The sequence below is a fragment of the Cyprinodon variegatus genome, unplaced genomic scaffold, assembly GCF_000732505.1.
Source record: "Cyprinodon variegatus isolate N-32 unplaced genomic scaffold, C_variegatus-1.0 Scaffold315, whole genome shotgun sequence".
Classification (NCBI taxonomy): Eukaryota; Metazoa; Chordata; class Actinopteri; order Cyprinodontiformes; family Cyprinodontidae; genus Cyprinodon; species Cyprinodon variegatus.
In genome coordinates, this window is record NW_015150768.1 from 313,989 (window position 1) to 339,622 (window position 25,634).

General features: G+C 37.3%; 1 protein-coding gene across 8 annotated transcripts in view; it reads right to left on the reverse strand.

The window, feature by feature from the left end:
* dab2ip (DAB2 interacting protein) overlaps window positions 1–25,634 on the reverse strand; it is a 199,028-nt gene that overhangs the window by 136,498 nt on the left and 36,896 nt on the right. The window contains exon 1 of one of the 8 annotated variants that reach the window (XM_015384542.1): window positions 16,194–16,658. The exons of 5 other annotated variants lie outside the window; for them this stretch is intronic. The gene's annotated coding sequence lies outside the window, so the exon portion shown is untranslated. Of the gene's footprint in view, window positions 1–16,117; window positions 16,659–25,634 lie in introns of those variants that run through there. 2 more of the 8 variants (XM_015384540.1, XM_015384541.1) reach the window with 2 other exon arrangements.

A 25,634-nucleotide genomic window follows, 5' to 3' on the forward strand; every position in this document is an offset into this window, starting at 1 on the left:
GGTCGGTCCCTATCACCACTGGTAACTGAGTGACACTCCTGGTCAGGTTGCTACTCTATCCAAGACACAAACTGGATAGACAAGCGAGAGTGTCTACAGAGATACTTCAGTTGATCTTTAGATAATTGGAACAAGCCTTAGAAAAATTATCCATAAATTAAAGCAGCCTTTTTTGACACCCAACCTGACACTCAGACCACTTCTGAAAAACCTCACCACTGAAAAGGCACTAAGTCAAAATCCTGCTTCTTTTAGTGCCGAGCCGCTCTCATCGCAATAAGATCAAGTTACCATGACGACTGTGCTCTGCTGAGGTGCTGGGCACGCTCATTGCTGCTTGCAGCTATATTTAGAAGTCTGGCCATAATGAAATGTAATTGAATAATGTTAATGTGATGCGGAAAACTTAACTTACTTATGACTTCAAGTTCTAAAGGTCATCTCATGCTCTCAGTATCACACCAGTAGAGGCCTTCCCACGTATTAAAATCATATTTCTTTGACAGCAGAACATTCCGGCTTATATAATGATCTGATGTTAGCAATATTGAAAGAATCAGTGTAAATTCTTTTAGAACCAAGATTTATATACCCAAAACCTGAGAGTAACACTTGTACCTGTTGATTCACCAATCAACACTTCTAATCAGCTCCAAGGCAACAATCTACCACTGAATCTATGCAGCATTAACACACACAAAGGGACAGAATAAACATGCAGTGCAAGGCCATGTGCTCGGTGTATCAAAGGGACAATGTCAGGATTACAATTTGAATAGCCCACGTCTCTTGTTGACATTAAAGCAATGCTTATGCAGAGGAAATGGTACCATCAGATCCAAGAAGGTTCTAGGGACACAGGAAATGGTACAAAAAAACAATAGCAAGTCTTCTTAATCTAGTATGTAATAAAATACTATGTGCATCATGATCTGTACAAATTCCTGCAGACATTAAAATATATTTTAACTCACATGCAGTACATTTAATCATAACCTTACTTAGGTGAATAAAGATCATTTTCCCTTAGCAGTCACTGTCTTTTTCATGCAGAAAGCACACTGTAGTCAAAGTAGCGGATGCTGAAAGTACATTATTATATTTGTAAAGCATCCACAGTATACAAAACTGTATTTAAAATATTCAAACTAATCAGACATCTGTTTTTAGGAACTGCGAAGCTGAAGAGAATTTATAAATGGTTTGCAAAAAGCCCAAAGGAAAATCTGAAAGATTTGAGGGCATCTTTATTCATCCCCTCTGCATAAATACTGACACTAGAGCAAATATGTTCTGCAAATACAATTTCAGTTGCAGTGTCTCGCAGGATTTTTTCCAGGAATGCCTTGGTGTTTAGCTCCATCCATCTCTCCATAAACTCTGATCAATATGTCTGTCTCTGCTAAAGAGAAAAGCACCTCCTGATTATCATGTTGCTGTTTTCACCTACAGCAAAATATTCAGTTTTGCACCCACTTCAGCGTTCTTGATGTCTCTTAAATGGCTTAAGGGAATTATTAAATCAGTGGTTTTATGGCTTTGTTTAAATGGAGTATTTTGTCTGGCAATCTTTCACTAAGGACAGATATGCTTTCTCTTCCACAGTTTCTCTTACTTGAGCTGTGGAGCTCAGCAGCTCCTCCAGATTTGCCATTGGCTTTTTCTCTGACTCATGCTCTCCTCGCCTGACATGTCAGTTTCGGTGGACGGCCAGCTTTTTCAGGTTTGACTTTGGTCATACTTCTCTTATATGATGGGCTATAACATCATCCTGAACCTAAAGGAGTCTGAATGCTATTGCAGACTAAATTTGCAACAAATTTAGTCTATTTAACAAAGAGGTTTAATATTTCTCCAAATCCATAATTCTTTACTTTATGTACAATACAATATACAATTATATTTTTAATGCAATATTTAATTACTTAAAAGAAAGAAAAAAGAGAGTTTTGAAGTTTGGGGTTTAATGGCTGTAACATAAATGCAATAAAGTTCAAGCGGTATAAATAGGTTTTAATACTAGACATGGTTGTTTAGGTGTATAGGGCAAGCTTTGCCAAAAAGCAAACATTCAAGTAAGATCTGTAATCGTACAGAGAAATGAGATCTGAACTTTCCCTTGACTATGATGTACTGAAAAAATGCATCCTTTTTTTGAACAATCCCAAAGGTACGGTATACGCACGCAGCTGGGGTGATGCCCCGGGGACAAACCAGGATGCAGTGGAGAAACATCCTCCTATGGGAACGTAAACAGCTGTGGTTGGCTGTGACAAGCTGATTTATGCTACATTAAAACCCAGGCTCTTTGAAAGAGACACAACGCATGAGCATTGAGGATATTTATAATTAGGCCTAGTTGTTTTAAAAGAAAAAAACATATTGGCAATTTCTGTGGAGCTAGTCCTGAGATTCCTATTTGATATTTAAAACTGTTTTACAAAGCATTGCATTGAGATGCAGTACAGATTTAAACATCCAGAATAAAAAAATTAGACTATTCTAACAATTACATATTTATCTTATTAGGTAAATGGAAATTTGTCACACACAAAACCAAATAAAATGCATTAATCTTTAATAACATTGTACATATTACAAAAGTAAGACGCTTGCAATTTTATTGCAGATAAAAACATTTAATTTATTTTATTTTAGACCTAGTATTAACAATAGGGATAAATCTTTATCAAGCCCAGGTCACACCAGTTGCGTACAACTCTCAATGAACAGATTTTTGCCATATCACACTGACTATGCAGGGTGAGCAGTTCTGTTTTCACTTCTGAAATTGAACCAATTTCCCACATTTCACTGGGACAAATGATGAAAAGTTATTTAAAATAATTTCAAATGATTGAAAAAAATAAAATATCCGGGGCAGTTATAAAGCAAAGCCCTGCTTTATGTGCAGCAACCCGAGCAGAAAAAAAGTTTATTGGCTTTTGCGAGGCTCAAGGGCTTTTCTCTCCTACTAAACTCCTATCATGGGTAAAGTATTATTTTTCTGTATGTTTTATTGATTGTTTACGTTCAAGGCTATCCCCTCTGCTGCATATAGGCAACATCTCCAAACCTGACTTTTCCTGTGCGATTAACAGATTTTATTTAGTATTTTCCCCCAAAGTGGATTTGTTTTACTCTGTAACCATCTCTTTTTCCTGTGAGACCCATGCAATTTCCCTTGCATTGCTGCATGGTCCAACTAAAATAGACTTGGGGTCTGTCTCAAACTGGGCAACACAAGCCTTCTTGCAGTAAATTGTGTCCAGTGTGATCATCCCAGTTGACTCTCAAGGAGCTCTAAACTCCACAACCTCATCAGAAACTATTTTCTCTTGAATCAGAAACAAAATCCTAAGTCCCTCAGGGCCTAATGGAAAAAAATAATATTGATAGCTGATTTATAATATAGTAGTAGACATCTTTAAGGATGGAACTATAGATATCTAAATAAAGACAGCTTAAAATACAGCTTTAGATGAGCTTAAACCCCGTTTTCCATAAAAAATGCTTATATCAATCTTTGGATTTGTAAAGACATATATAATTTCTCATATTTTCACTTCAATTTAAAGTAGTGAGAGTTTTATTTATGTTTGGGTGAAAAAAATCTGCAGAATAAAATTACACAGTCTGTCATGAGAAATACCACTCATATGTTTTTTCTAGAAATGTCTAACTATTAAAAGTGAAATTTTCCCAAAAAGCTAAGAAGAGAGGAAGAGGAGGAAATATATTAGTGTAATGATTTGATTTGATTTATTTGTTTTTTAAAGATAATAAATAATGATTGGCCTTATTATTTTCTTTTTTCCAAGGGGTCTTGGCGTGACCTTTGTTGAACATTTATACCCTGTAGAAAAAAATCCTTTATATAAATTACACTTATTGTGATGATAGCGGAGTGGGTTAATTATAAGTTGGAACTGCCTGCCACAGTTAGATCTAAAGGAAACTGGTAAAGACAGGGAGGTCATTGCTGTCAGTCCTGTTGCAGACTGATAATAAACTGAGCATTATGAAAAATGACCTGAAAAACACCCACAACCTATTTTGTGTTATTTGTCAAGCATGTACTTGGCACTTAACTTAATTGGTCTTTATTGGATGTCCTTAATTATTGTGCACAAATTTATTTCTTGTAAGGTATCTGTAATTAGCCTTGCTCTGTGAATACAGAATGGAATGCTGTAGAAAAAGATTAGAGGACAAAAGGAGGCAGAGAGATAGTTTTATAAGTACCAGAACGTATCATTAGAGAAGGGAGACTGTAGTGCCTCAATTATCCTCCTCCTAGTTCATTCCCTAAACTTTTTATTGCTTCTTTTTATACCACCCATATATTCTTAGCATGTGACACAGGGATCACCATTTCGCATTTATTGTTTAATTCCTAACTTTCTAATAATTGGAAGAAGTTCTTGTTCAATTCAGGTGTATTGCTAATAGTTTTAACATGAAGCTCAACAGAAGGAAACCCACCCGTTTCTGTTAACCAGCACAACTTTACAATCCATCATTTAATTTGACATTTTTGGAATTCAACCACAGTTCATGCATACGGATTGTTTTTTTCTTACATTCACAGAGACACCATTGTCATGCAAACAATAAGCCTAAACTCTTAAAAAGCCATGTGAAACTTGAGTGGGCAGAGAGAGCTTACAGAGAGTGGAGTAGCAGTTTCAAAGTAATACGTCCAAAAATGTAGCTGCTCCTGTTAATCCTTATTCATCCCCCAACCAGGATGGGTAAAGCTTTAGAAAGTCTGGTTTAACTACTACACAATGTATGAAGTAGGGTTATAGTATAAATATATATAGTATACAGTGATCCTCAAGATGCTTGGCTAAGATAATGTTAGGAGTGTCCAATGTGGAGAATGTCCACCATGGTGGAGAAGGTCTGAAGCCAAAATCAAGACAACACAGAAAGGAGTCAACTATCAGAACTCTAAAAGGGTGCATATGGTTAATGATTACCACAGAAATACAAACAGATACCCATAGCGGAGGCCCTGGAAACTGACAAACAAAGACTCCATACTTGGCTGCCCGATTGAAGAGGTACACAAAAGAGATAGAGGCCAGATGGACGGACAATTCTACACTGAACCAGAGGCAGGGTAATAACACACAAGCCATCCCACCAAGACCGGAGACTGAACAATTTCAGGGAGAAAGAAACATCATATAACAATGAAGAATACTGACTAAATGAAATAAGAACGAAGTCCAGTAATACATGGAACACCATAACCAACCGGCTGGTGTAGTGTACGCAAACATCTGTGCAAACTGGAGACCCCCAGGTCCAAAAATGGAAGCCAACTGCCAATGTGTTGGAGAATGACAAAGCTAAGATCCTGTGGGGCTTCCTGGTACAAACAGACAAAATAGTAGTGGCAAACCAACCGCACACTGTGTTCATTGATAAGCAGCAGAAGACGCCCATTACGATCAAAGTACAAGATTAATCTCACAACATTCACAGTAATCTATGTTGGAATACACAACGTGTGAATGTAAATATTTATCTGACTTCTAATGTTTGTCTTTCAGCCTTAACTACAACCATCAATAAGTCAATGGAAACACGGAAAAAGTTTGAGTGTGGCGTAAAGTAAGACTCAATAAAGTGTTGTGTTGAATATACTGCGGCTTCTCTCCTGCGGTTTGACAGTCATACGAGCTCCAAACAGCATGCAATAAACGGTGGTGATAAATGCATAAGTGAAACCAAAACAAACCTTCCTAAGGATTTTACAACAAATAAAACAGTTTTGCTTTTCATTCTTGGGAGTCCAAATATTTTAACTGGATCCGATGGGATTTCAAATATACATATCTCCAACCATACTTGTAGCTAGATGTTACTACAGCGAGGTATTTAAGTAAATTTAGATGCCTTTAGTGGATTGTTTTGAAAATCCACATGCAGAGATTAATCAGTTTTCTATTGGTATGATGTTATCTCTGTATATCATCTATCAAAAACTAAATTAAGTTGAATTTTGCCAGCCTGTTATCCAATCACTGCTGTCCTGCGCCACCATGTGGAGGCTGTGGAGTAAATGCTCTCATTGATTGCTCCATATTTGCTGCAGAATTAGCGGCTGAGTGGAGCCAGACACAGTGTAAATTGGGGAGTTTCCATAGTAACAGTGCAACCCAAGAACCTCTATCTGTCTTCAAAGCAAGAAACATAAGCAAATCCAGGTGTTAAGCCTCAGGTAGCTTTTAACTTTTAGGATCCATAAAAATAGTTTGAATTTTACTTCAGCCGCTGATGGTAACTTTACTAGATTGGTGTTTCTAACTCCAAGATGTTGCCTTCTAATGTATGTTCTTTCTTTTGTTTCCCCCATCTCTGAAAACTGGCAGAATAACTTTTTTTTAAGAACAAACTTAGCTGATGTTCTGCTCAAAAATTACTGCCTTTCAGACAATCAGGAGCATTTGTTGGGGTTGTTGCCCCATGGGAACAGAAGTATAATAACTTTTATTGTTACATGTGCAGATGTTTTGCTCCAATGCCAGTTTCATATAAGTACAATCCCTGCAGCAAACAGCCACTAAAAGAAAAATCAATTTCCGCATGTTACGGCTCCCTCTTTTTAAACTTCAATAGATAAAGTAACCTTAGAGCATACTCTCCCTTCAAAATAAACTTCTGAAGTTAACACAGACTCAAACATGCCTTATTCAGTTCTGTTTAAAATACCTTATTGATCCCAAAAGGAAATTAAATGTTGGAGTACCTTATAGGGTTTTTTTTGTTGTTTTTTGTTGTTGTAGGTATTGATAGCCATAGGCCTGAAAGATCTTCTGCTGCAGACTGTCTTGTACCATATCTGGAGAAGCCTTTGTCTTAGAACACGTTGTTGTTTAATAGTCTTCTGAAGAGGAAACTCATTGTTGTCCATAATGTTTTCAATTTTATAAAGTCTTTATCTTTGTAAAACCATCTCCAGAGTTTCTAACAGAGTTTCTACAGAGCCAGCCTCATTTATTAGCTTGTTGAGCTGCTTTCATTCAGTTGCTCTGATACTGATCCCCAACCAGATGATGGTAAAACAGATCACAACAGACTTCTAGAAGATATCTAGCATCTTGCTGCAAAGACTAAAGGACCTAAGCTTCATTAAGAAGTAAAGTCTGCTCTGTTCCTTCATGTAGTCACCTTTACAGTAGCATTTCCACCTTTGTCTGTTGTGTGAGTGAACACCAAGGTATTTATACTCCTCCACCACCTCAGTCACTCACCCATTTAAGCATAGACACTGACAAAAGTAAGGCTGCCATGCACAGGCGTAAATGGGCCCTCTGACCACCACTGGGAGGCAATGCGGGTAAAGTGACTTGCCCAAAAGGAATCATGGACATTGAAATCTGGCACCTGGGCTTAAACCAACAACCCTTCAGGCAAATTCCTGCATCCGATGCCACTTTCGCCCTATTTAATACATTTCTGTAGATCCTATTTGATAATTGCAAATTTCTCCATAGGTTTATAAATCAGATTAGAAAACCAAAACTCAGCCAACTATTAACAAAAAATGTCATCAAGGTTAACAAAAAAGTCTGGTTTATGCCATTCAAAATATAATCAACAGGAGGCCTTTCCATTGCACTCTACCTAAAAATCCATAACAAACAACATGCACTTTAATGAACTAGGCTTTTGTGATGATCCTGTTTTAAGACTAAGTCTCGGATTTTGTCAAAAGTGTTTGTTATTATACATAAATTGTAAATGTTAAGTGAATTTCAGTAAAACTCAGTTTGACATTACTTACTGTAAATACTAAAAATCCTAAATCCAAGAAAAACAAACATTATATTTCGCTACTCCATCACTTTCTCCAATGTGTCTGTAAATAAAATTTGAACGTGCAATCACTGACTTTTTGCAGTATCAATATTTTTTACTTCAATAAATCTAAATGGGTGTATTACTGTCTTATATAAGACTTAATTAGTATTGTTAAATACAAGCAAGTTGGCTTAGTTATCTGTCCTGGCAGCCCAGATTCAATTCATTTCTGGGACTGTTTGAGCTGCTATCACTCTAATACAAAGCCTTTCTTTTTAGACAACAAGATCAACCAAACAGCATGGTGCCCTTAAATATGAATGAAAATGTTTACTTATATGGAGACTAAAAGGAATCAGTGAGGTGGAAAGAGAAAAGGAGGCTAATTTTCTTGGCATGAAAGGCCTTGATTTCTAATGTTTTCTGTATGGCATTGCCAGTCAGCGAAATTGGCTAACAAGTCCTAACAAGGGGCAATAAAAAAAGATGGAGACTTAATCACACATCAAGGAGAGGAAGAAAAACATCAAAAAAGAGGGAGAAAAAAATCAATTGAGCTTTTAAAAAAAACAAAACAAAAAAACATTATTGACACCACCAAATAAATGCCTTTTCATTCAAGCAGTTTTAGTATCTGTGTTGCTATTAAGAGAGATCGAGGGCAGGACACAGGAGGAGTTCAACTAACTAGGACAGTGCAAGCTCCTCTAGTTGGACCCGTATAGAGACAGTTGTTGAAGTCAAAGCTGAAAAATCTTAGTCCTATCCAACATTCTCTTTGAAGTCTTTACTCGAATTAAATAAACTAAAGAAAGGGCAACAGAAGTGTGATTAAAATAGTTGTGGGCCAGGTTTGTTGGAATGTGTCAGAGTGTGTCTGCCGCTTTTAGAAATGGGATGTGGAGAGGTATGCGGCAGGAAACGAGGTAAGTTGGAGGGAAAGGGGAGCCTTTTGGGAGTGGAGCTCATTTTCCCCTCTTTCCTGTTTTGCCTCAGCATGCAAGTCACCTTCTGACATCACCTACATGATTCCTCTCACACCCTTGCTGTGTTGGTGTAATAAATTTACAGGCTAGGTAAAGCAAAGCTACAGAAGGTAAAAAAAAAATGTTCCTCTTGAACATAAAGTGATCCGTCAGTAAAAAACTTTTAACAGAGGTGTCAAAAGTATGCTCTTAGATAAAGATGACCTCTTAACCTCTTATTTTAGCTTTGATATTCCCTCCAGCTCTCTCAGACTTTCAAATGACTCAAATTGCTTTATTACTTCCTTCATCTGTCAGTGAAGAAGTTTAAGACATAACGTCTATAAAGTCACAAATGTTTGTGGTAATGATGTAGTCTTTTCTAATGGATGGATGCATTGGTATCAGCTGTATCAACTTCTGCCTGCAGTATGGTGGCTCAGCACAAAGTATATGCTGACACAGCAATGCGCTCAGTGAGCTTCTAAGCCTATATGAATACGTCCAGATGCACCATGAGCCCACATGCTCGCCTAACTGCGGTTTTAGGGGAGTGTTTGTCAAATAACTTAGTCAGGGTTAAATCTGCTTTGAAGGGATTTCACCCGATCAACCTCATATGAAATCCACCTGTGTTACTAATGAGAGGCTTTAAAAATAAAACAGGAATACATTTTTTTTTTCACTTTGCAAGGGTTTCATTTAAAAGGTTATTATTAGACACAAAATAATTACATTTATAAAATCTACTATTATTTTAAAATCAACACTGAAATTATTTTAATATCATGCTAACTACTCATTATGAGCTTTCATGAGGGTAGGAAGCAGTGAAATGTCTAACTGCATTAACAAATATGCAATAAGTGCAGTAATTAAAAATCAATTAATGATGCTTAGAAAAAAAAGTTGGCAACAAAACCTTCAAGGCAATGAGTTTTTGAAAAAAAAAAACACCTTTGCAAATGCCATGAAAGTTAGGTTGTGTCTCATACAGTAAGCTATAAAAACAGTAAAGAAAATATTTTATCTGCACATGTGCATTAAAACCCTTTTATCACAATGCAGCCAAGCAAAAACAGAAGGACAAAAAAAATTGCATGTATAATCTTTTTGATTAATTAATGGACACATGATACATTATTATGATCTTATCACTTATAAGGAGTTATTGTTATATATTGTCATAGGCGAAGACATAAGACTCTCCCCCACCCCCCCTGTTTGGTGTTAGCTTACAGAAACTAAACAAACTGAGTCAGGACAGGATTACCATTCTCAGCTATTTTTTTCTATGGTTAACAATCCCCTGACCATCTGTGGAGCCGCATTTAGAGAAGCATTAAGATTTGTCACATAATAAAGTAAGTGAGCTACTTATGATGCTCTGCTGGTTTTTATAGTTTGTGTTTATTGAAATTAAAGGAGCAAAAGTTTACTCTCCTACTCCAGGATAAAATAGGTTTTCCTATTTTGTCTCTGTACGTTTTTGCGTGTTTATTATTTTGTATATTCAATAACCACTGCAATATCTTGGGATGAATATATGAAACCCCAATATTGTACAAGTTCCTCAAAAACAGTAAAAGAGTGAAATCGTAATGAGTTTAGCAGCATTGCAGACCATGAATAGTAACTAGGATATAGCAGTGATCCAATAATAACATTACTTAATTCCATGCTATGTTTGTTTTTTTTGTTTTTTGCTCACTTAAACATGTAGGAGGGTTTAAACTGAATAAATAGCTGATGGCATTACTTACTTACAAGTTAAAGCCACTAAAATTCAACCACTTGGGAAAACTAAGTCTCTACTAAGAACTAAGAATCCCAGAACCTTAAACTTAATGCATGAAACAAAACCATCACTATCAAGAGTGACAATTTGTTTTTAAGATGGGACAGAGCAGACACCCCCCAGACAGCTTAGTAATGAACATCAGCACCTTGCAAAACCGGTTAATTCTCCCTTATGCTTTTAACATCCTTTCTGCACCCACACACCTAAACTGCTGTAAGTTCTGGATTCGACCATACAGACTGACAAAAAAGTTCTCTGTCTGTGATTTACGACTGTGTAATTGCACAGCTGTATTACAGGGAGCTGTGGTAGGACAGAAAGGGAGGGGGAATGCTGGGGTATGGGGGATGATGACAGTAGATGTTGTTCTGTAATAATTCAGAGAGACAAAAGGCTCTTTGCATGGATAGGACATTAGCATATAAGCCGTACTCAACTATAAAGAGCCCTTTTTTTTTTATTATGTACTTCATTTTACATTACATACCAGTCTTATTCAAGGTGGTGTTTCTATGCGATTCAGTGGGACTTGGGTGCAGAGATTGATTTCACAATCTTTCAAAATATCTTAACAAGTATATTCAAGACAAAAGAGGTTAGTCAATAGGGAAAAAAAACCCTTGCAATCATAGTTTCACAACAGCTACTTTTTTCTTCCAGCTCAAAGATTCTCTTAAATAAACAGTTTACATTCTGATCTCAACACAATCAAGCAGAGCTAACTATGTAACAGCACCACTGGTTGCAGGATTTTCTCTTAGCACTGCAGGCATATTTCACAAGAATGCAAAGCAATGGTTTATTGAGGCAAAGATGGAGAGATAGCTGTGTTCTGTGAGAAATGCTGGGATTTTTTTATATCATTTAAGCCAGCAAGGCAGCAATTTATCACAGCAGTCAATCAGAAAGTATTCACAATCTGCAAGGGACTTGTTTATACTTTCACTGTCAGCTTCCAGCGGCTGGGGGGCTCAAGATAAAGGTGTTGCAAGGAGGAAGTGAGCGGCTTTGAGGACAGTTCATTTCAGCTCTATTCTATAAGGATCTACAACTTACAGTATTAGCAGAAACAAACTGTTGTTTACAATGAATGATACCTCTCAGGTTGTAACTGTACAGACCCATATTTGCCTTTTAATCATTCATTAACTTCAGAGCCAGTTTGGAATGATTGATTTTATTATTTTGTGCTACTATGCTTAAGGCCATTGTGCATTAAGGACTGTTTGCACCAAGCTGTAACTTCCTCGCACATAAAGTTTTTTTCCACCTGACGCTATCTAGTCTGTCTAGTTTGTGAAGTGCACCAGTCCCTCATTCAGAGAATCTGTGACAAAACATAATTCCACCACCTGCCTTCTTCACAGTGGAGATCCACACATTTGTCTTTAAATCATGCGGAAACAGAACTTTCCTGAATGGCACGATGGCTGGAAATTCTTTCCACACAATCACCACCTTGTGTAGTTAGTGCCTTTTAGGCACATGCCAACCATGTCAACAGATGAACAAGACTTGATGTGGTCCACATTTCTTCTTTTCTGTCTTAAAGTTGTGGAAGTTTCGATTGCAATTATTAAAAACGGTAAGGGTTGAAAATGTACATACCCTTCCATGAATATTGATTTGCACTGCCGACTAGTTGGACCGACCGATAGTAAAAGCCATCTGTATATTATGCTATTTTACATGTCTGTAAAAACCCTTCATATAGTAATATCCACCTGTATATTATATTTTGTAAATATCCAGCTGTAAATTTAGTTCATAACTAGTTAACTATATATTACATTCATAGGACAAATCTATTTGTAAAATTCTGTTTATAATGGTATTCATCTCTATATTTATTCAGTAGAAAGTCATGTCCTGTATTTATGGAACCATTATTTATCCCGGACTTGCTGCTATTGCACTTCTGGTTAGACCTAAACTGCATTTTGTTGCCTTGTACCTGTACCTGTGTAATGACAATACAGTTGAATCTAATCTAATCTAAAGACGGAAAAAAAAACTCAGCTGCCAGTAAAATAAACTGAAAAGGATAAAAGAAGCAATACATAAAAATAGTGGAAATCATGACATTGATTTTAAACATATGTATACATATGAATAAATATAACAAGTAGAAAGCGTGATGGAGCTCCTGAAATAAAATTTCAATTTGAGGCAGTCACTAAAATCAGGTGTTTTCTGTAATGTTCAGGAAATATACAGTTAGACTTCTTCGCCTGCTGACAGATGTGTTGGTTTACTGTTCATGAACAACGCGCTTTAATTTGTCTAGGACAAGGTTTTTTTTTTGTTTTTTTTTTTTTTCATTTCTTGAAACAAAAATTAAAAATCAATATTTTATCTTAATAAATTTTACTTTAATAAAGTTGAATTTGTTATAAGTTTTTCCAGTGTTTTAAATAACTAATGTGAATTTAACATTTTGTTTATCTTATAAGTACTAGGAGTGTTGGCCTAGTCAGTTAGAGCAGTGAGTTTGTGCTCGGAGAAGGTTGCAAGTACCTGGTTTGATCCCTGCAGCCTCCACTATGGGTTCATGAGCGAAACCTTTAACCCCTGATTGCTCCCTGGGCACCACACAATGGCAGCTCCCTGCTCCCCAAGGGCATGGGTCAAAATGCAGACAGAGAAGTTGCCCAATAAAGGGATTTACAGTTTGTTTTTGTTTTTATTTAATGTTCCGATGAAACAATGCCCAAATATAAGCACTTTTAAGGCTGAAAAAATTATATCAAAAGTTAGATAAATATCTAAAATATTCCTATGTTGTTGTTTTTTTTACCTTAAATATGACATATTAGAAAAATTAATAAAGCCCTGCTCATGAAGGTCTTTTAGTTATTTATTTAATAAGTCCATCATGTATCTCACATCGACTTAGAGCTGCTAACCAAACAGTAGATTAGGGTTTGTGTTTTCCCATGTTAACCTTTAATTTGACATTAATATTAATTAAGGCTTTCAGCAAGAAAAATAAAGTATTTAGGTAGTAAAGTCAAGACATTATGTCATTTTTTACTGAAAATTGTCTTTTCATTTCACCCTTTATGACTAAAACACGGTTTGATGAGCAGAATGACAGCCTATTATCTTTAATTAACTTTGGGTCAGAAGTTCCTGTGCTGTTCGGCAGATGTGAACTCAGGTGCGACCATGTTGAATGGATCTGACCTAATAAACAATCGAAGTGTCAGATTCAATATGGATTTTGTGGATATAGAAGCAACCAGCATCAGGCTCAACTCAGACATCGATAGCAACTCCACTAAAGGTGAAAAAGGTAAGCAAAACACGTAGTTAATTAAGATTGAGAGCTGTGATAACAAGCAAAGGAGTGTTTCAGTTGTATTTTGGCCACAGGTATCATAAAAAAAACAGTTATACGTCTTTAAAGACAGCAAAAACTAACTGGGTGATATCCAAAAATAATGAATAAAAAAGTTGAAACTTTTTGATCAGTTTACAGGTAATTTCAGATGTAGTTTGAGCATGGACAAGCCTTTTCATTCTCTACAGACTCTTTGGACACAAGTTGTTAGAATGATGCAACTTTCCACATTGATGTAAGGCTGTTTTAAAAGTAAAATGCAAAAAAGAAAAAGAAAAAAAAAACTTTTAAGCATTGAATATGCACCAGTAAACGGCTAGCTTATGATATCTTTAACCTTTACTGCTCTGCCAATCAAAATAATTTCATTTTCTTACAAAATGTTTGTGCATATTGTTGTTTTTGATGTGCTATATCAACACAATCTATTGCATTACTGTGAAGTGATGCAATAGATTGTTTTGAATATCATGCAAAATATTTTCCAAAGCAATTCTGCAATCTGCGTTATGCATTTGTCTAAATTCCCCCTTGGTGTGAAATAAAATCAAGCTCCACCAATTCCCTATGGAAGCTACCTAGTAATTTAGCAGAATCCAGCTACATGTATGGTAATGTAATCCCAGTATAAATGTGTGATAATGTATAATTTAAGCTTGCCTTATAAGATAAATACATAAATAAAGATTAAACAAGTAAAACAAGTTATGGCTTTATGTACTTTTTCCAAAGCACTGTTAGTTGCGCAAAGCAGTTATCAGTGTATTTTCTACCCACACCAGTATTCACATCATGCATCTTTCCATGCTCATTTTGAACTCTAAAACTACATATGACTGTACACATTTAGAGAAATTCATAGTTCAGGTGTACTCCCTAATGTCATTTAAACTCTTTAAATTGAATCTTAAAGGCATGATAGAGGATACCAACGATTAAAGACAGATTCAATGAAGTACTGAAGACCTTCCTCTTTAGAAGACTTGACAGTGTTTATATGTATTTTGATTTAGCTGGTTTTAGCTCAGACTGTTTACTAGCTGTTTTTATACTGCATCACTTAGAGATTTAAAAATTTAAAGTCTAGTACAAACTCAATAAATCCTTATGTTTATTGTTGATATTTATGTTATTATGAAAGCAGAAGTCTTCCTCTTAGCCACAGCTGTCCACTCAAATCAGCAACCAAGTCATCCAGCAGCCAAACAACAGCTGCAATCTACAACAATAACAGAGCTTGTTGTCCAGATCACAGCTAACCTCCAACCTTTTCCTGTGTCATCCCTTTACGCCTATGACACACTGAGTCCTACTCCGCTGCTTGTACACATTCTTCTTCTCCCTCATTGACTCTGCTGTTTCCTTAGGAATGCCAGTCTAGCAGTCAGACTATGAACGCCCGCTCGGCATTCCAAGTAATCCCTCTTCTCCGGCTGCTCCGAGTCTACTTCCTTCCCCACAGCTGCCGGCCGGCCCTGCCTCGCGCTAATAATAGGACAACAATGCCCACCCGGTTCAATGGACACAAAGCACTGTCCCATTAGTTGAATAAGAAGAATCCTTAAGCTTTGGCAAAATCCCATGGTACAAAAGCTGGAAAGTTTGAGTAGAATATTGATGAGAGGCTGCAATATTAGAACACTACAGTTGAACTTTACACCAAGCATAGAAGTTTTAGTCTAAAGCAATAACTTTCTAAACTGCTGACAATCCGATCCCTCCTGTGTGTAGGTAATAAGCTGAAGCATGTAAACACATGTTGGTGGTGGAGTGACTGTGGGGCTGCACACTCCAGTGAATTGCTATCTACAAGGACACTATAATCATGCAAAAGCTGATAAATGAAGACTACACACCACTAAAGCGTTTAAACACTGCCTCTGCCTTTCCCACAAACACACTTGGAAAAGTTAAAAAAAGCAACACAAATTGATGTTTGTCGTCCTTGATTCCAAATCTAAGATCTGTTTTTTTTATATTGTATATCACACTTTTAGCTAAGATCACATGTTGCAGGTCTTTGTGTCAACAGCCCTTTCTCCCAATGGAAATTAAGAGCTAAATGCAAACTTTTTTCAATACTCTTTGACAGATCAGTGCAGTAATGTTTCTGAAAACTCTTGACATTTCATGAGACAACAAATCTTAATGGAAAACCTGAACAAGATTGTGTCTCGTACATACCCATACCTCACATGGGCTCCAAAAGAAAAGATGCAGAAGCAGGAAAGGCAAAAACAATTCCAAAGCGAAGTGAAAAGCTCACCTCAGACAAGGTCCCACTGCCGGTGGGAGGTTAGAAGGAAAATCATCTTCAATACAATCCCCCCCAAAAAAAGCAGAGAGCAACAAGTAGTAAGTCCGAATAATTCCCCTCTCCTCGCTCTGGGTCCTGATCCCTTGCTGTGACTCGGTGAGTCTACAAAAGCTGTAGATAAACTGGAGATGTGTGTTCTTGTAGGTGTGTGTGTTTAAGAGTGTATGGTCTTGTGGACTCCTGCAGGGGTTCTGACTCTTAGCAGGGTTCAGATCCTCCCCCTTCTCAGAATCACAACAAGAAAGAGGGAGAAATCCTCCTTCTCTTCTCCCTCTCCTTTCCTCACACACACACTCACTGACTCACACCACCAGAGATCCAGAGAGTGCTCTCTTTGTCTCCTGACTTGTTCTCCCTCTCCATGCTCTGTGTGTTCAAATGTCTAAAACTCCCTGCTCTACAGCCCCCTCTCTCATAGGAGAAAGCGAGTAAGACATGTGTGCATGCTCAGGGAATGCTGTTGTACATCAACGTCTGGGACTGGGAGGAAGAGGTGGAGGACAAAGGGGAGGAGTTTAGGCTGAATTCCTATACTGCACATATAACCAATCAGGAGCCTTGCTGCGGCTGACCGAAAACCGCGGGGCCAGGCCAGGGCTTCACTCCTAAACTGCAGCTTTAAAGCATTAGCTGGAGTTTTTTTGGACATGTTGGCTATTTTTACAAACGGGACAGGGATAACATATGGCCATTTTTTTCTTTGATCACCTTCACTGGTTAAACACTCGTATAATCATATTTTATTAGGTTTGCAACAAAACCAATTGAAAACCATAAGGAGAATTGAACACTATGCTCTGAAAAAAACCTTAGAAAGCATGTAATATGCATTTTAGTCCACCACACAAAGTAATGCACTGAGCAGGTTACATGCAAAGCTTCCTTATCTCCTCTGAGTTTACTCTCCCCCTCCTGCTAAAGAACCATCCTCTCATGTTTCTACTCTGGCCAGACATTTGTCAAGCAAGGCATTTGTCCACTGAAGCGTCGACAGATGCCCCCCCTCAACACACACACACCTCCCCCTTCCATTCACACATTTCCATTTTCAGCTCTTCTCACACGTAAGATGAAGATGATTTGTTGCATTAATGGTGTAAGTTGCATGCATTTAGTAGAAAGCGGCATTCACAAAATTCTTTACATTATCAAAGTGTTTCTTCACTATGTTTTTGTAAATCAGCTTCAGAAAAAAAAAAATGTTTGGCTTTTGTGGGTAAACTTAAAAGGACAGAATTGCTTGTTTTGCATGGAGGTTGCACCAAAACTTTAATATTATTAGTGCTTTAAGCTGTAGAACACATATGTCCTTCACAGGTGATTTTGTAGGAGATTAAAAACATATTCAGGGCACTTGCAGACTAGCAGCTTATCTAAAAATGTAAGTTATTTTAAACAAGTCCATATCAGGGGGATTTAAAATATATCTGTTTAGTTCAAATATTTAAAACAGAAGTCCGTCGATAAATTAGTTGCTGATTTTTCATTTGATAACATTTTCATCAACTGTCCTATTCTTTTCCTGATGTTGTTGTTAGAAGACAGACTCGGAATTATCTAATCGAAACGACTGATACAGTCGACCTCCTTAAACCTGTGTATATTAGAATGTGAATACAAAACAGTAATAAACTATACGGCTATATAATCATATTCAGTATAATTGTATATTATTTAAAAATTGACCAATATTGCATTTTGTCATACAGATACAGTATACAGACATTTTCCATTTAACTTTGCTAAAATCAGCTAAAAGTTTGCCTATCTATGTAGACTTTTATCCTTCCGCCATTCTGAAAATGTATTTATATTTCTAAAAACTAACTGGGATATGACAACTGTCCCCTATGGATAGGGAATTACTATAACACTTTCACAGAACTTTCACAGAACCATAGAACAATGCAAAATGGAAATTTAAACATTTGGATAAGTGTACCCTTTCCCAGTAAAAAAAAAAAGAAAGAAAGAAATTTAGTACAGTACTGAAAAAGCTTTTTAAGTCCAGTTTTCTTCCTTTTAAGCCCTTATATGGTCATGTGCTGGATGACTGAGAATCTACATCAACATTATGCAATTACAATTCAATTCAAAAATACTTTGTTTCAAAAGGGAAATTAAATGTTAAGAATCAAAAAAGTTAACGTTAGTATATGCTCTTTGTGCTTTACTTTTAAGCCGTTCCTTGATGTATAGCCATCATTTCTAAAGATATCTGCTGCACTGTTAAAGCTGAGCTAAATATGATGATGATCAGTTGAATCCTATCCACTTGATATCAAACTGTGGTTTTGGATTTATAGTAAGCCTAAAAGTTTCTGAATAATTTAGTTCAAGATTGCTTCATTTTTTTTCCTTTCTTTTTTTTTAATTGGACAAAACAGCAAAAACAGCAGTTTGGTGTCTTTATTAAACAAACTAAGTCTTAATAGAGCAGCAAAATCTATTACTAATTTTGTCTAGTTGGTATAAAATAGTTGTTGCTGGCACAAAAAAAGGCATTGCTGCAACTGGAATTTCTTTAGTTGTAATGCAATTCTTAAATGTGTGTTAGTTACATTGATAAAATGCTATGTAAATATACTGCATATACATCTCAATGATATTAGGTACTGATCTGTTTTGACAAACATCTACAATTGAATTGCCTAGTCTTTCCCCAACCTCAATTCTGTGTGTTTCAACTTTCTGTTAGTGATTTGTCCAATACGTAACCTGCCAATTAGTCAATGACACCTGGGAAAATTCCACTTTTTAAAACACAAAACATAATCAAGTGGGTATAGAAAATGAATGGATTAGGATTCTTATGACTTAAATATATCTATTGATTAAAAGTTCTTTTAACAAAAACTCCTCGCTTAACTCTGGTGAGCCTGTTCTCTATGTTCTTATATGTTAATTTGAGTAAAGAATGTAGTTGGGTGACACGTGGCTGAGCGACAATCCAGCTTTTAACAAATAGGAACCAAATAGAAACACATGAAAACCGAAGAATCTAAAGGAAAAATGCAAAGGGCAAAAACCAAAATGCAACCAAAAGAGGACATTAGTATGTGGGCTATAGAGTTACAAAGGGACAAAAAAGTGAAGCACTGCAGTTCACTCCTACTGTCAACTCGGACACACCTTTTCTTTTATCATCCTCTTTGTTTGTCCTCCTTTCTGTCTCCCTAATCTCTCATCCGCTGTCAGTCTGTTGATGTTACCGAGTCGGTTTCTGTGTTTGTGCCTAAGAATGTGTGAAAAGCAAGGCAAAAGAATAGCGACTACATTTTGTGTTTGCTGAGTCTATTCATTTACCTTTTCCATTGCTTGTGAAAGGCAGGTTATATAGGAAAAAATCTACCCTGAGAAAAAACTGAAAGACAGATGTGGAGGAATTGTAGTAACAATTGAGAAAGAGTAAATCAAAGCTAAGATGCACTGACAGTTCAATCATGTTTACAAATACCCACATTACTGCTAGCCAACTTAATTCAATGGGTTTCTGCTTAGACTGATGCATAAAAAATGCCACCACGAGCCTTGGAATGCTGAATCGGAGAAAAATGATCGCAAAGCAGATCCAACTCAAACCCCAGTGTCTTTCTTACTACTGCCAGACACTCAGAGGTGTTCGGGCAGAGGGCAGAGAGGAATGACAGTGTTTACCATTTTAGAGACAAAGGCAGTTGTCTGTGGGGCACGTGGGGTCATGTTGCTATGATTCGTCCAATGCCAGCCCGGGCTTTTTATGGAGAGATTCCAACTGGAATTCAAGTCAGGAAAAGTCTGTGAGAGATTTGTCCTCAGGAACTGCAGTCTGACATAATACCAAAGGAAAAAAAGATCTCAGGATTTCTATTACATTTCATCCCTTTCTTCCTTTCCATAATGCTCTCTGACATCATTTACAATCAACCAAGCAATAAAAAAAAGCAATGAATAGAAAACTTTAAAAGTGAATAAATCTTTGCAGGAGTACCACCTTGAACTTGTTCAAGTCATGTCACAGCAGATGTGAACAGTAGAGACATCTTTAAAGTGTCTAAACAGATTTTTACTCTTAGTTTAAGTGAGATGATTTGGGGAATGTAGCACCAGGTTCAAGTAAGTAAGACAAATATTTTATAAAAACTAAATCTTTCTCTCTGCTATGGACTGGGGACCTGTCCAGCGTGTACCCCGCCTCCCGCCTGTAGACAGCTGGAGATAGGCACCAGTATCCAGGATTAAGCGTGTCAGAAAATGGGTGGATGGATGGCCGTACTGCTCCTCTTGTGAAAGTAAAATCTTTTGGGCTCTTTTTGGCATCAAGACAATTATTCTTATTGCCACATTGCCAGACTGGACACTGTTAAAAAAAGAAGAAGAAAATGGATGGATGGATGGAAATCTTCCTCTTTCAAGAAACTTTAGTACAAAAGCCAAAGGCGGTCTTACTCAACTTTTTTTTTCCCTTTGCCTTCTCAAGATAATGACATAACGATCTCGTTATCATGGATAAACCATTAATTGTTTTCTCGAGATAACAAGACAATTATCTCATTATCATGAGAAAACAGTTATTGATTTCTTGAGATGACGAGATGATCAACCTGTATGAGTAATGAATGAGGCTGACCAACAGCCCTGGATACCCAGTCCATCCATGCCTGTGGTGTCTGTAGTTTTGCAGTCACGGTATATGCAAATAATCAGTTTTTTAGATTCCTTTTTGTTTTTACTCATTGTCAGGTCGTGGTGGATGATTGGATTGCATGGAATACAGTAGAAACAAATGTTTTATTTTAATGAAGATCTTTCATCTGGACTCATTTTGGGGGTTAAGGCATCTTTTACCTGTTACAGGCGTAACACCGGGGCTGCTCGGAAAAACACCCGGCACAAAGGCGCCGGAGGCATAGTTCTAATTGCTTATGAATCAGAAGAGGAAGCAAATTATCGAACCAACAACATCATCTTGTTACCTAAAGGTTAAGCACAGGATTATTTGCAAAATTACACAGAGGCTGCCACGACTTATACTTATAAATCCTCTCCTGCTGCTGTGATATATAAGGAGGTTATCAGTTTTAACACACACCAATCATCTTGTTATGATGAAAACATAACTTTCTGATGAAAAAATTATCATCTCATTATCACAAGAACGTTATCTGAAGATATTGTATGTTATCTTCAGATAATGAGAAAATTAACTTGTTTTCTTGAGAAAACCACAGTGAAAAAGCATCTGAGGGACACAACCGCTCTCAGCTTCTGTACTTAGAATAGAGAGCCCTTACCTTTAAAAAATTATTTCAAAGTTTACCCGCATATGTTTCACAATCTAATTTGTAAAGCCTGGTCTCCATATTTCATTGGAAATATGTTGAGAAAAAGATATTTCCTTCTCTAAGTAGCAGTCCACTTTATGTTTAATATTGTTAAATTGTCTCTATAGCCATCATTCCAGGCTCATTTAGTGTATTTTCCCACCAACTGGCACTGAGATAAATGCCAGAGGATTATGACAGAAATGCAACCGGATAAGACACACAAACAAGGAAAAAGCGTAAACAAAACACTGATTTAAATCAGATTTTGTAGATTCTTGGATCCTGTTTAATAGAATATACTTGAAGGAAGAAAAGGCTTAAGGCTTCCTGTCTGCTTCTACCCTCAGCTTCCAGGTTATCTCTATGAGCGTGGGAAGAGCAAATTCAAGGAATATTTACAGGGACAAAAAAATCACTGTTCCACCATGGATGGTGGTAAATGTATAACAAACTCACTGCTGTGTCTTCCACACAGACAAAACACTAAAGAATATGGATGCAAATAAATTAGGATACCATGTAAATATGCTTAGTCTCTACAACAGCTCACCCAAAGGCACACAGGATTCTAGTTCTTAGATCAAGCTGTGGTCTTGTTACAGCCGTTTCTTTTTAAATCACTCCTGTTTTTGCTTTTCTCTACAGCGGTCCTGTGAGTGACTGACAGTCCCCCATCAGGGAGGCTTTCTAACAAATGGGGCCAAATGGAGCCGTGCCACTGCTGCTGCTGGCCACAAGATAGCTCCCTGAGGTTATTGCTTAGCTCTGCCTTTACAGGGATATTTATATCCCCTGTCACCAGAATGCTTCTAAGTGTTTAATGAACTTTTCATGTGTCGACTCTCGCATGAACCTTATAAACATTTTAAGTTTAATCTGTAATCTTGAGAAACATCTTAACATGCTCAAAAAGCACCATTAATGTATAATGTTGAAGATGTTTGCAAATTAGATCTACCATTCATAGAGGAAACATCATGACTTGAATTAGTGGAACAATAGTTTTCTTTTGTATTTCTACCTTGCTTATCACCCGCTTTAATATTTGTAGCAGTAAGATAAATGTGTCACCTTGTCTTTCCTTGTCACAGCTTCAGTTGTTTCAAACTTTTTAGTTATTACCTTGATGAAAATGACAAGTTCAGATGCATGTTTCTTCCTAATATTTTGCTCATCAGCTTTACTTGAACAGTATGTTCTTTTGTCTTTACCACTTTGATGAGTGGTTAACATAAGTAGATATCAGCACTAAAGTCCAACAGAATTTTCCAGGAAATTGTTACAGGAAATTATTAAAGGCTGGAAAATGTATTTCATCTTTTCAGAGTTCACAAAAGTAAACTGAAGTTTGAAATGTATCCCATATCTTGATCACATATGCATTAGGGGTTAAACGGTTCCCAAAATCCACGGTTCGGTTTGATTCACGGTTTCGTGGTCACCGATTTCGGTTCGGTTCGATTCGGTATATGTTGATTGTTACACCGAAATCCCATAAAAAATTATGAAATTATTGAAAAAATCCCCCAAAAAATAATGGATTGTAATTATTTTAAATGATCCGCAGAAACCCTGGATCATTTCCGTATGTTTTGCTGCTTTGAATTTAATCATCTCCCGCATGCTCTCTACCATCTCCAAGGGACTCAGAAGGGAGCGGACGGGAGCCACACTGGAGGCTGTAGGCTTTGCTTTGAGCAGCCGGTCTGGAGCGCAGCGGGGGTTGCTGACTGAGGATGAGGGATTTCGGGTTTAGCCTGACATGTTGGTCATGTTGCTGTTAGCATAAACAAAACGTGTTGCACAATGCTTGCACACTGTTGCACTTTTATCCACAACTTTCTTTCCGCCGTCATTGTACTGTAGGTCACTCTAAATGCAAAGTGGTCCCATACAGCAGACGTATAAAGTGCTGCTGGCACGTCTTCCAACTCCTGTTCTTTCCCACTCGCCATACCCACACAATTCTCCACAACAACTGATTTTTTTCACCGCTACACCCAGCTACGCTGCTTCGCTTCTTCTTCTTCTTGTTTACTGCTGGTGGTTGGCTTTGGTCGCAGTACCACCACCTTCTGCTCTGGAGTGTAAACGCTTCGCCTGTGAGAAAAAGGAGCAGCGCATGAACCGAACGCAACACACGCGAACCGAAACGAGAGAGTCGAACCGAACGGTTCGGACGGTTTTCATAAATCATCCCATCCCTAATATGCATAGCATGCTACCTTCTTTAGACTGTGCCCCCTACATGCACTCTGCATTCCTGCATCACATGAACAAATGATGTCTAGAACAAAAAAAAACATAGAGAGCTTTTAACAAACTCAGAGCACCTGAGTGCACAAGAAATACTATGGAACACGAAAACTGAAGTTAAAGATAAAACTGGGTACAGATTTTAGATGTATAAAACCATACATCTAAAATCTGTACCCAGTGACTTGCAAATTTAATATGAACCTCAACATTTAGCAAAAACTGACATACAACATACTTAAGGTGTATCAGTCTGGAAAGGAGCTGGTAGAGCAGTTAAAACCATTTAGAGGACAACAAATGTTACACATTAACATTTTGTTTTAAAAGAAAATCTCTTATAGATACCGTTGATTTAATTTGAAAGATATATCCAGCTCGTTCAACACATAACAAAGGGCATCATTAAGCATCACTCTGTTACAGCAGCAATATTGACTGTTGCAAAAGAAGTACTGCTACAGTATCGGTAATTCTGGTACAAGCGCAAACTATCCCCTCCTGAACTGTGACTGGTTCGGTCTGTTTTAGCCTTGCGTTAGCCTTGAGCCTTATAAGGCTTTTAGATGCACTAAATATTGTGAACATATCATAATGTAAAAATTTAAGTACACATGTAAAAGGGGATAGTTGATTTATTCTAAACAAAAAGTACAGTGAAAACAGTTAACTAAAAGTCAATTAGAAATTTTATTTAAATTCAGATAAGTGATAAATGAGAGGAACAGGATGACACACTGGAAAATTAAAACAAATATGAGATCAACTTTCTTTCTTGAACCCATACGTGTACCGACACAGGGTTATGCCATGCATTGGTGTTGCCGGACCCATCATCAGTTTTTGATCACATAGCTGAGCCTTGGAAACAATGCAGTGAGGTCAAACAATAATGCAAAAAAAAAACCCTGCATATATCTCTGAAAGTACTGTAAGACAGTCTTGGTTACTATCTCAAGTTTGTCTGATTTATTTTTCGGTAACAGAACGACCTAATTATTTTACGTAATTATCTCAGTGAATAATCCTTCAACCTTTCTTCTTCTAGATGCATCAGTCACTTTTTGTTATCATTGTTAGGTGTGTGTCATGATCTTGTTGCTGATGAATGGCTTTATTTCTCATTTTATTCACCTGCCTAACTCCGCTCAGTTTCTCATTACCAGTCATTTGATCCACCCACTCCAACTTCTTTTTAACCAGCCCTCTAACCAGTCATCAGTGCCAGATTCTTCAAGCCCTTGGTGAGAATCTTCTGACGAGTATTAGTGTTTTCTGATTATCTGATACTGATCCATTCTCCCTTTGGACCTCTGACCCTGCATGTTCCCGTTCTGATCTGTTTGCCTGACCTGTCTTCGGAATCCTGCTGGATTCTGCCTGTTGACGTAACCTGAAAATGATTCCTGACTCGTCCTGGACTTACCTTCTGGTTCTGAATTCTGAGCATGTCCTTGACACTGGCTTAGGCTTTGCCCTCTTGATTATCCTGCCTTCCTTCGTCTGCTCTGATCTCATCTCCTGCTTGTTCTCCGTCCTCCGGGACTCTCTGGGTGGCTCCTGCCGCGCCTCATTGGCACCCTACCGGCTGGAACCAACATCATCCTCTGGTCATGGACTGAACTTTAAGACCAGAGTTTCCTGCCTTAGATGCCCTAGCTGCCCACTGCAAATCCATAGTTTGTTTTAACAAATGCCTTTTTAAATATCATACTATCTATCTGCCTTGAATACTGGCTCCTCTGTTCTGAGCCGTGATAGTTTCTGACTCACCCATTATTGCAAATTCATCAGTTGCTTCAGTTTCAGGTCTTTTATGAACATGTGT